Source organism: Tamandua tetradactyla, chromosome 16, assembly GCF_023851605.1.
Source record: "Tamandua tetradactyla isolate mTamTet1 chromosome 16, mTamTet1.pri, whole genome shotgun sequence".
Taxonomy (NCBI): Eukaryota; Metazoa; Chordata; class Mammalia; order Pilosa; family Myrmecophagidae; genus Tamandua; species Tamandua tetradactyla.
Window position 1 is genome coordinate 52,890,440 of NC_135342.1, and position 12,403 is coordinate 52,902,842.

Genomic DNA, 12,403 nt, shown 5'->3' on the forward strand with positions numbered 1-12,403 from the left:
CTGTCCTGTTTGAAGGAGTGTTCAGAGGTCGCTGGGTTAGGGGAGATGAGGAAGAGCTGGCAAGGTGCAGCATCATTTGGTTTCCTTCTCCACCCCAGGCACCTCTGCAGAAAGTAGAGCTCTGAGGTGCCTGCTGGAAAACCACGGATAGAGGTTGCTTCTTCATTTTATAGATCAGAAGACTGGGGCCTGGAGGTGGCTTGAACTAGTTTCCAGGCAAGGTTCTCTTTCATGTCAGTGCATCTAAAAACTTGCCCAGTCAAATGTTTAAATTAGCTTCATAAGCCTCTAAAGCATGAGGTTTCATTACCAGGATCAATACATTTTTCCCATGCTAATTAATAATTTTATTAAAAAATTAAATTAATTTAACTTATGATGCTTTTATTTATAGATTTATTTAATAAATTTGATAATTTTTCTTACTTTTTTACTGTGTGCAATGTGACGCAGTAATCCTTAGACTGGAAGTTATATACCTCTGGCATCATAGATACATGTCTGTAGTTCCTTTGTTTGAATGATCTGTATATTATGAAGTTTGTGGACAAAAGACCATTTGAAATCAGTCTACTGTCTTCTATCTGTGTGACATTTGAGAAATTATTTAATCTTACTGCATCATCTATCTATTTTTCAAAATAAGAATTTTAATACCAACTTACAGTAATGTTCTGAATATTAAGTTATATAATTTCAGAATGGGGTCTATCCAGTGTTTGGAAGATAGAAGGTAGGCAAAAAAAGTCATTTCCACCACATATATAGTTTAATTGCAAGGGACAATTCACCTTTAGAGTCCCATTAAAAACCCCTTTTCACATGTTAGGCATCAGGAAATGTTTGTGAATGATGAGTAAATTATTGAAACATAAAGAAAGTGACTTATTGTCAGACTCAGGCAGTACATATAGTTGACAGTTTTCCTGTGCTCAAAATAAAGGGGAGTGACTGTATGATTTTCTGCCTGCCTCTACAATAGGTGTCTTGCAAACTAAAGGAGACCATCTCAGAGGAAGAAAATCTTCCTGAATAGAAAAAGCAGGTAAGAAAGATGAAAGAGCTTCCCTTCAACAAACAATTGCTAGTACTTAACTTGTCAGGATAGGATTTTGAAAAATGCATTCCCAAGTATGCCTTTGTAAAAAGCCTTGAAAAGAAGCAATGCAAACCTGGTCCCCACCAGTCTTTTTGGTATTTCTCATTGATAATGGCTTGCAAGAGCCTCATTCTACAAAACTCAACACGCTACTGTGAACATGAAAACCAAACCTGCTTTCATGAAGCTGCTATTCCATTGGGTAAGTGAGAACCCAGGGGTAGTATGGCCAATTGTTCTGGTGGTGTCTGCACAGTGTCCAAACCAGGGAAGGAAATGTGGACAATTCACCCTAAACATGAACATTTTCTGTAAAAGAAGCAATAAACTCTTGCTTATATCAAAAAGAGTTGTGAAGCATACAAAGCTGAAACCCTTCTTCCCATACCCAAGATACTGTTATGAGAAAGAAACATGACTTGTTAGAATTTTACAATCTTTGGAGTTGTTCAGTAATCACTGACAGTCCCAAAGATAATCTAATAAGATTCTTAAGTTACTTGTAAATTATCAAAAGATGTTTAGCAGTCTGAAAAATTGATAGTTCATTAACTTATTATTCAAATATTCATCAAATATTCAAATGCCAGGTTTTGTTCAATTTCCTGGTGATACAGAAGTGGATAAAACAAATCCCTTCTCTCATGGAGTTTATATTCTGGTAAGAATTATTTAAAACTAGTTTCTTGGTATTTTGGAAAGAGTCCTGAATTGAGCAATAGAGGACTTTAATTATAATCTTACAATTACTTGGTAGGCACTTGCTAAATATTTGTTGCTAAAATTTGCTAGTTCTATGGCCTTGCACAAACCAACTAACATTAAGTTCCCCACCATCATCAAATATAAAAATTGAATTATATGTTCTATAAAGAAATGTACAATTTAAAAATCCCATAACATAGATATGAAGACTAATTTTTCTAGAACCTTTTATTTTGCTCTAGAAACATGCCTTAAATCCAACATATGGCAAAGCCCTGAGTTCTATGGAAAATACACAATAAAGAGGTCATGATGCTTATCCTAAAAGGAATTAATAATCTGTTGAAGGTTATTCTAGAATAGTTGTTAGGATGATTGGAGGAGAAAAACAGAAGCCAGGTTTAACAATGGGAAAGATTCAGAATGAAACAAGACATTCCATTTCTGGTTAAATTTTGCATGCACATGCGTATGTGTTGCTTTTTGGCCTTTTTTTTTTTGCATGGACAGGCTCCAGGAATTGAACCTGGGTCTCTGGCATGAGAATTCACCCAGGTGAATCTCACCCAGGTGAGAATTCTTCCACTGAGCCACTGTTGTACCACCCTGTGTGTTGCTTTTTTTCTTTGAGCATCAACTTCAGCTCCAAATGGAGTAATGATCATTGCTTTGTTGGTTGTAGTTGTATGCACTCCAGAAAAATATGTTCTTAAATCTAATATTTTCCTGTGGGTGTAATCCCATTGTAAGTAGGATCTTTGGTGAGACTACTCCAGTTAAGATGTGACCCACCTCGTTCAGGATGAGACTTAATCCTATTCCTGGAGTCCTTTATAAACAGTATGAGGAGAGAGGGAGGGAGGGAGGGAGAGGGAGAGGGAGAGGGGGAGGGGGAGGGGGAGGGGGAGGGGGAGGGGGAGGGGAGGGGGAGGGGGAGGGGGAGGGGAGGGGGGAGGGGGAGGGGGAGGGGGAGGGAGAGAGAGAGAGAGAGAGAGAGAGAGATTGAGAGAGAGAGAGAGAAACAAGGCCATGAAAACAAGAAGCTGAAAGCAATGAAACCATGTGCTTTGCCATGTGGCAGAAGAGCCAAGGATTGCCTGCAGCTGTTTTATGGGAAGAAAACATTGCCTTTATGATGCCTTGACTTAGATAGTTTTTTTGGCTTCAAACTGTCAACTCCTATTGTTTAAGCCAACCCACTTCATGCTATCTGCTTTAAGCAGCCTAGGAAACTGAAACAATTGCCTTTTAGGATTTGCTTTATGGATTCAATGAAATAATAGATAGGTTCTAGCACATAGTCAGTGTTTTATCATCAGTCTGGAAACTTAGGACCAGTCCTAACATTGAAATCGTTATTAAAAAAATTGAATTAATTTTATGTGAGCATTTCATGTGAGAACTCTCTTTGCAAATATTCAAAATCACATTTGTTGTACATTAAAAAAAAACTTTCTACAATTTGTTTGCCTAACAGTGACATTAACTTATGCCATTTAAGATATAGCTGACGATAAGGGATACCATATATGACCACTGGTGGGAACTGAGGCACTGATACGATCCTGGGGGCTATGGGATACTGGATGGGTTGCTTACTTATGTCCACTGGTTGAGCTTGTACTCAATCCTGGATGCAGCACTTCCATATCATGATGTATTGTTTCTCAATCTTATCTCAAGACTGTGGGTCTGACAGACTCCATCTCATGATGGAAAGTTATGGCTCCAAGGACAGTGATGCATCATGATCAGTCAACCTCTTTCTCTACCAGGGCCTAGCAGCATGCCAGAATTTTTATTTCAGAAGGCATATAATTCTTTGCTTCAGATGGCATGGCTCTGTTTCAGAAGCATAGAAGTCTTCACTGTGAATTTTCACTCTGAGATTTGTTATAAACTCTACACGGCTTCTTTTGCACCACTGATAGCTCTAAAACCACTTATTTTCCAGCTCAGATATTCCAAGGGAAGTTGTTTCTTGTACTGTATCTTCGAATTACTGCAGAGTTCTTTCTTTCTCTGCTTCCCACTCAAAGATGGCAGCCTTTAGTGTCTTGTGGTATATGAATAATAATAGCTTTCACAAGTAATGAATATGTTGTCTACAGAACCCAGAAAGACCACTTGGTATTGTGCTTCCTTCAATGTGGTGTAATGAATAAAATGTAATAATTTATCTTTTAATTTGGAAGGAATATCCCAGCATGCCCCCAGATGACTGAATCCTAAAACTTGTACTTATGTGGCATGCCTCTGAAACTTGGTAGGGTTTCTCTTTCTCCTTTACAGTACATGAAAACTTGAAGACTTCATAGACACTTTTCGTTTTCGTTCATTATCTATTTCTGTTGGTATGATATAATTGATACAGTGAAACAAGACCTGGAAGGATCAAACTGTTTTCAGGTGATTAACTGCACCTAGAACAAAGCATAAAGATATTTATTGGGATACAAAAAACGTTCAGCTCCTAATAAGGGAAAATTCACAATGTCTGGCCCCAATAAAAATTTACAAGATATGCAACAAAGCTAGAAAATTTTACCCATAATCCATGGTAGACAAAGACATAATTAGTTGACAGGGGCACTAAAACAATCATAAGGTCTTGATCTGCAGCTGTGCAGGAGGCCACAGCCTGTCCTGTGCTGGACTCATGCTTCACAACCAAGGTGACAATGATGTCACTGTTTGGAGCCCTCAAGGCAGGATTTATAAAACTGAATATGCCATGGAAACTGTCAAGCAAGATTGAACCATAATTGATCTGAAATAGAAAATCCATGTGGTACTGGTTGCATTGAATAGGGCACAATCAGCGCTTGCAGCCCATTAAAAAAAATTCTCTATGTTGGCAACCATATTGGTATCTCAATTTCGGGGCTTACTGCTGATGATGGACTGTTATGTAATTTATGTGCCAAGAATGTTTGGATTCCGGACTTGAGTTTGATAGACTTCTCCTCATTTCTCATCTTGAATCTCTAATTGGAAGCAAGACCCAGATACCAACACAATGATATGGCTGAAGACCATATGGTGTGGCACTGCTTAGTGCTGGTTATGATGATTTGGGCCCTCATATTTTCCAAACCTGTCCATCTGCTGGCTATTTTGACTGCAGAGCTATGTCCATTGGAGCCCATTCTTAATCAGCTTGTACTTACTTGGAGAGACATATGTCTGAGTTTATGGAATATAATTTGAATGAACTGGTTAAACATGGGCTGTGTGCCTTAAAAGAGTCACTTCCTGCAGAGCAAAACCTAACAACAAAGAATGCTTCCATTGGCATTGTTAGTATAAACTAGAGTTTATGATCTGTGATGATGATGATGATATGTCTCCATTCCTGGAAGGTCTTGAAGAAAAATCACAGAAGGGCACAGCTTGCTCAATCTTCTGATGAATCTGCAGAAAATGCTGATGAACTAATGGAATATTAAGTGATGAACCAGATTACATGTGTTTTATCAAATATATAACAATGCAGGAACACATACCAGAGTGACAATAATCTATACTTTGAATAAAAAAGTGCAGAGTGGTGGAATGGTATGTTTTAGAAATCAGCCTAGAAGTGAGTTTTTCCCAAGTAGCCTAACTAAAACCATATAATGGGGTGCGTTTTTTTTTCTTTGAGAGGGGCTGTATAATAATTTTCTAGAAAGTGTAGGGTATCTGTACTACTATTTTTATATGAAGAACTCAGTGTCTTTTTGGGTTTACATCTAACCCCAAATGAAATAAAATCATTTCACCTGCAGAAAACAAAACAAAAACAAAAACAAAACAATTATAAGTGCATCCCAACTATTCAAGAACTAAAAGAAAGATTGAACATGTTAAGTAGAAACAAACAAAAACCAAAATAAAATGTTTAGGGATTATAATTAAAGTATCTGAAATAAATGATGGGAGTTATGGCAGATTAGGAATTGTGAAAGAGCGTATTAGTGAGCTTGAGGATATAGCAACATAAACCATGCAAAATGAAATGCAGAGGAAAAAGAGTACATATAATTAAAAAACAGTGGAGGAATGTTCAGTGTGTTGTAGGAGAATTTCAAGCAGAAATAATTGCTTGAAAAGTGAGGAGAAAAACTCCTCGGAAAATGAGGAGTTATATAAAGATATATGATGAAATAATGGCCACCATTTAAAAAAATTTAGTAAAAATTCTAAAGCCATAATACCAAAAAACCTGTCAACCTACAATAACCTAGCTAAAATGTCTTTCAAAAACAAAGGTGACGGCAGGCCACGATGGCTCAGCAGGCAGCGTTCTCGCCTGCCATGCCGAAGACCCGGGTTCACTTCCCGGTGCCTGCCCGTGCAAAACAAACAAACAAACAAACAAACAACGACAACAAAACAAAAGTGAGGGGGTGCATGGGTGGTTCAGTGATAGAATGCTTACGTCTCATGCGGGAGAACCGCGTTTGATTCCTGAACCATGCACCCAAAAACAAACAAACAAACAAGAACAAAGGTGAAATAAAAACATTTCCAGACTTATAAATGCTGAAAGAATTCATCACCAGCAGATCTGATTTATAAGAAACATGACAGTAAGTCCTTCAAGCAGAAATAGTGACTATGTAGGTAAATATAAAGAATTATTATTTTTTATTATTCTCATCGACATAATCTCTTTAATTGAAAATCTAATCTATTTATCTTTAAAGCAAAGATAATGATGTATTGTACATTATAACATATATGAAAGTAAAATGTATGACAACAAAACCACAGAAGCTGGGAGTGGAGAAATGGAAGCTATTTTTGTCAGTTGTTTGTATTATATGTGAATGGTATGATATGCCCTGAAGATAGACTGTACTAATTAAATGAACGTAGTACAAATTCTTAGGCAAACACTGAAATAGCAAAACAAGAATCTATACTTGACAAATCAACAAGGGAAATAAAATAAAATTATAAAAGTAGTCAATCCAAAATAAAGCAGAAAAAGAGAAAAAAGGAACAACAACAAAAACAAATGGGAAAAACAGAAAGCAAATAGCAAGATCATATATTTAAACCAAACTATATTTAAAATCACACTAAATGTAAATGACGTGACCCCCCCGCCCCCACACATCCTCAAAATAAAAAGTGGTGACTGCCAGATTGGATTAAAAAAACATGTAGCTGCAACTATATGCTGACTTCAAGAAACCTATTTAAATACAAAAACACAAATAGATGAAAAGTTACGATATAGAAAAATATACCATGCAAACAGTAATCAAAAGAAAGTTTGAATGGCTAGATTAGTATAAAAATTAGATCCCAGAGCAAAGAGTTTTATCAGAGGTAGGATAATTTAATAATGATAAAGGGATCAATTAATCAAGAAGAATAGCAGTCTTAAATGTTTATTTACCTAATAATAGAGCTTCAAAATACATGAGACAAAAACTGATAGAGCTGCAAGGAGAAATAGACATGTCCACAATTATGGTTGGAAATTTTAATATCACTGTTTCAATAACCGATAGAACAAGCAGACAGAAAATCAATAAGAATATAGAAGTCTGGAAGAACACTACTTAATATTCCTTAACCTGATTCACAAATATAGACAGCAGTAGCAGAATAAACATTTGTTTTAAGTGCACATAGAACACTGGTCAATACAAATCATATTCTAGGCTACTAGTAAGACCCAAAAAGTTTAAATGGGTTATATCTATTAAATGGAAAATCTGTTCTCTGATCACAATGGAACTAATTTGAATCAATAACAGAAAGAAATATAAAATATCTCCAAATAATTGAAAATTAAAAATCACCCTTCCTATAACTCATGGCCTGAAGGAGAAATAAAAATGAAATAGAAAAATGTTTTAAACTGAAAACATACAAGCACATATCAATATCTGTGAAAAGGAGCTAAAGCAGCATGTAGAGAGAAATTTATAGGACTAAATTTTCATATCAGAAAAGAAGAAAGATCTCAAATTAATGAACCTAGCTTCCACTTTAGAAAACTAGAAAAAGAAGCACAAATGAAATTCAACGTAAGCAGCAGAATGGAAATAATAAAATCTGAATGGAAATCAATAAGGTAGAAAGCTGAAAAACAATAGAGAAAATCAATAATACAAAAAGCTGGTATTTTAAAATAAAAAGTTAATAAACTGATCAGGAACTGATGAGGAAATTAATAGAGAAGCCACAAATGACTAATATGAAGAATAAGGGAAGTGACATCATTACTGATTCTACAGGATCTGGGGCAAATTAGATAAGAATAATTCTTTATAAACCACAATGATGTGGAGCAACTTGACCTCCCATACCCTGCTGATGGGAATGTAAAATGGTACAATCACATGGAAAAGCGATTTGATGGTTTCTTAAATAATTAAACATACACTTTCCTTATTACCCAGCCTCAATATGTATCCAGTAGAAATGAAAGCATGTGTCCATACAAATACTAGCACATGGGTGATGATAGCAGCTTTAGCTGCAATAGTAAAAATCTTAAAATCAAATATTTATTCAAAATGAATGAATATATTTTGGTATATCCATTGAATGAGATGCCACTCAGCAATGAAAAGAAATGAACTATTGATACATGCATCAACGTGGGTGAATCTCAAAATAATCATGCTGAAAGAAACCAGAAAAAAAAGACCATTTGCTATCTGGTTTAATTTATTTCAAATTCTAGAAATATAAACTCAGTAATGAAAGACAGCAGATCTGGAGTGCCTGGGAATGGGGTGGTGGTGAGGGTGGGAGGCTACAATTACAAAAGGGATGAGGAAAGTTTTGGTGGTCATTGGCATATTTATCATCTTGATTTCGACAATGGGTCTCAGGTGTATACTCATCCAACTGTATACTTTAAATATGTGTAGCTAATTGTATGTTTACTACACTTCAGGAATACTGTAAAAAAACTCACTGAATGTTGGGGAATCTTATTACATGTAAATTTTACCTCGATAAAACTGATTTAAAAAATTTTTAAATCACAGACATGATAAAAACAAACAGAAGGAACTCCTGTTTTCTCTGATCATAATTTAGAATTTACACATTGTCAGAGAAACTCACTCATATTACCGTGATATGGCTAATAATGAATGGCTAGGCAGGGTTGGTTGTCATTTGCAGATGTCCTGTTTTATTGACAAAGTTAAATCTGGAAAATCTTTCTTGCACACAGTTTGCACCGTACCATGTCTTACAGTCATCATCATCCATCTGTAATAAAAACATCGTTTATAAAGAATTAAAGTTAAAGCTAATTTACCCCAGCTTGTATTTCATATGCCATATTAGGATGTGAAATATACAACTAATGTGTTCTTGTATTTGAGGAACAATGATTTTTAGAATTTCTTGTAATTTCTGTGCTAATCACACGTGCCCCTATATGGAGTACCTTAAGACAAAGCCTAATTGGGCTACTTTTAATTTGCTTCCACTCTGCAATATCATAATAAATGCAGGTATCTTCCCAACATTAATTTCTATCTACATGGTAGAATTTCATTAATACAGCCAGCCCCATTTTAATTAAGCACACTTATTTTGGTTGTGCATTGTCTGTGCTTTTGGCCATCAGAAAGAGCACTTAGTCAATTAACTATTTTATTAACCAATTGATTTTTGCTGTAGGACCCTACCTTCCTTTACTAGTTAGGAAGGATCATGAAAGGCAAATAAATTGGTTCCTTTCATCTCTAAAAAAGCAATAATAAATAATGAAACATTTCAAACAAGGTTTCTGTGGGGAACCCAAACACAAATAAAAAATACCTGCCATTTATTCTGAAATGTAAACGCTTACTGCTTGCAGCAGCATCGTATTTGAATAAATCATATTGTCACACTGACCTTTATTGATATACTGTTTCCCAACTTTAAGCATCAATCCTGCTGCTTAAAAGATCTTTTGTTGTACAAGACCTGCAGATCCATCAGGTAACAAAATAATGATTTACCATCCATAGGCTACCTAAATCAATAATTTAACAGGACGCTCAGTAAGCTTCCTCCTGAACCCTTACCCCGCCCTATCGCCAATGTTTGCAACTTTGGTTATGCAATTTACTGATATCATTAGAGATTAAAAAATGCTTTTTTAACTGATGAAAAAATACAATGTATGGCATTTGACTTCTGAAGATATTGTGTATTTCTAGGACATATTGTATGGCTTATATTAGCATAGTCGTCTGGCTAGCAAAGAGTGTAATTTGACATAGATAAATAAAACAAATGAAATTTCTTCCAGATGAGTCAAAAGGCTTAAATTCACTGCACCCCACCATCTCACTTTGTTTTGTGCCAGAATGGTTTGTACAAATATAGTTATCTTATTTTTCTGAATGTACATGGTGTGCTAAAATAGGGAAATTAGGCCTGATTTGGAATATGTATTATGTCTCTTTACCCTAATTACATTCAATAGACATATTATTGAAAGGAAAGGTAGACGAAAGGCTTTCTGTCTCTTCACTCTGTTGTAACAACTCTTATTGTCAATCTATTCTCACTAGGAGGAGGCATTAAAGATAATGGTTTCTTAAAGGACTCAGGACTAAGATATGGAAATCCTATATTGGAATCCTGATACTCTTTATTAATCAGCCATTTTATCTCAGACAAGTGCTGTCTCCCGACTGAACTCAGTTTATTTTTGAATATTTTTTATATGTGCCTTAACTTTAGAGTTAACTTCAAAGATCTGATGTATAATCATGATACTGATGGTGACGTATCTAGTACCTAATATGTATCTGATGCACATTATCTATAATATTAGCAACGACTTTTAAGATTAGAATCATTGTCCTCCTTTTTAGCCAAAAACAATAGGTGCAGTAAGCCACATGCTTAAGCTCATGTGGCAGGGCTGGGGAATCTGGATCAAAACTTTGCTGCACACTGTCTCTCATTTCTCTTGCTCCATCCACCAAACTGCCTTCCCATGATGTAATGTCTGTGTGAAAATGCAGTGTTAAGGCCAAAGCACTAGACAGATGCACAGTGGTATTACAGCCATTCTAGTGATGAATAGGCATCAGGAAATGTAGGACTGACACCCAGAGGTAATGTTGCCCTTTCTTTGAATGAAGTTACACTATGCCATTAGACTGATAATTATACTGGGATTTTGCAAAGGCAAATTTTTGCCACTGTCTTCGTGCATGGCCTTGCTAGCGCTCCAGGAGAAGAAAAAATAACAAAGCTGATTGATTTCCCTTTGCCATTTGCTTCAAGTGGTTCCCATTTTAATGCCCTTCCCAATTGTGCCTTCATTGTCATTTGGAGCTGCTGATATTTCAGCCTCCACACAGAACGAACAATTGGGCTCCTCAGCAAGTTCAAAATATCTGCACAGTGGGGGAAAAATACACTATCTTTTCTAAAGGCTGTTTTGGTGGTTCTATTAGAAGACAGAGCTGTTTCTTCTTTATACTTCGGTAGGCAATAATCTGCCCTTCTCCCAATCACCTACCTCCCACCCCACAAAAAGACATTTTTTTTTTTTTTTTTTTCGCATGAGCAGGCACCTGCAAACGAACCTGGGTCTCTGGCATGGCAGGCGAGAACTCTGCCTGCTGGGCCACCGTGGCCCACCCAAAAAGACTTTTAATTGATAGATAATCTCAGAGTTTTCCAAGATCAAGCTCAAATATTACAATAACACAGGGTCTAGATGGCTTGAATTATTTTATTCTTCTATAACCATGGATTTCAAAGCTTTCATGAAAAAAAAAATCTGGTAAAATGCACACATGCTCTTCTATGACAAAATAGAACGTTTGCCATGAAATTCTACAAAAGGGCACATATAATACAACGCTGTTACCTAAGCCTGGGGAATTATCCAACTCTGTTTTGCATCCCCCTACTTGCCATAAAATTACCCATGTGCTTCTTCTTTCTTTTTTTTTTTTTTTGGTGTGCTGTGTGGTGGGAGTCACATTTCATTCTTTCCCATGTGAATATTCCATTATTGCAGCACCGTTTGTTGAATTTTTTTTTTTTGGAGTTCGTGGGCCTGGAATTGAACCCAGGTCTCCTGCATGTCCCATGTGTTTAAGGATGGCAGGAATATTTGCTTCTCTAACAGATGTGATGCCTTCCTGAAGATCTTTAAAGTGACATTGAATACTTTTTTCATTTTCTCTTTCTACTTTACTTCTTCCTCTGGTAAAGGCAACAAAGCACACTGAGCTTTTAGCAAGTATATGTCATGGACCGGGTATTAGGCATCAAAAGATGACCAGGCTGGGTGTAGAGATGTGGGCAGTCCCTTTCCGTAACCATATGACTCAATTAATGTTTTTAAAATGTTTTATGGTGGTAAATATATATATATAATAAAATTTGCCATTTTAATAATTTTTAAGTTCAATTAATTGAGTTGGTAGGGTGCATCTCAATGACCCACATCAGAAGAAAAACAATACATGGTGTAAAGCTAAAAGGTACTTTTAGTTTAAAATGTGATAGCTGTCTGCTTGGGGAGGTGTTGTATCCCCTTGAGTCAGCAACAAGACTGACCCCACAAGAAAAAATAAAAGAGGAAACCAGTCAGGATTACCTCAAACAGGGCTG

The 12,403-nt window shown here is 36.1% G+C and overlaps 1 pseudogene; it reads left to right on the forward strand.

Moving 5' to 3' along the window:
• The first annotated feature begins 4,463 nt into the window (after positions 1-4,463).
• On the forward strand, positions 4,464-5,253 carry LOC143660329 (proteasome subunit alpha type-1 pseudogene; annotated as a pseudogene).
• Positions 5,254-12,403: the final 7,150 nt, after the last annotated feature.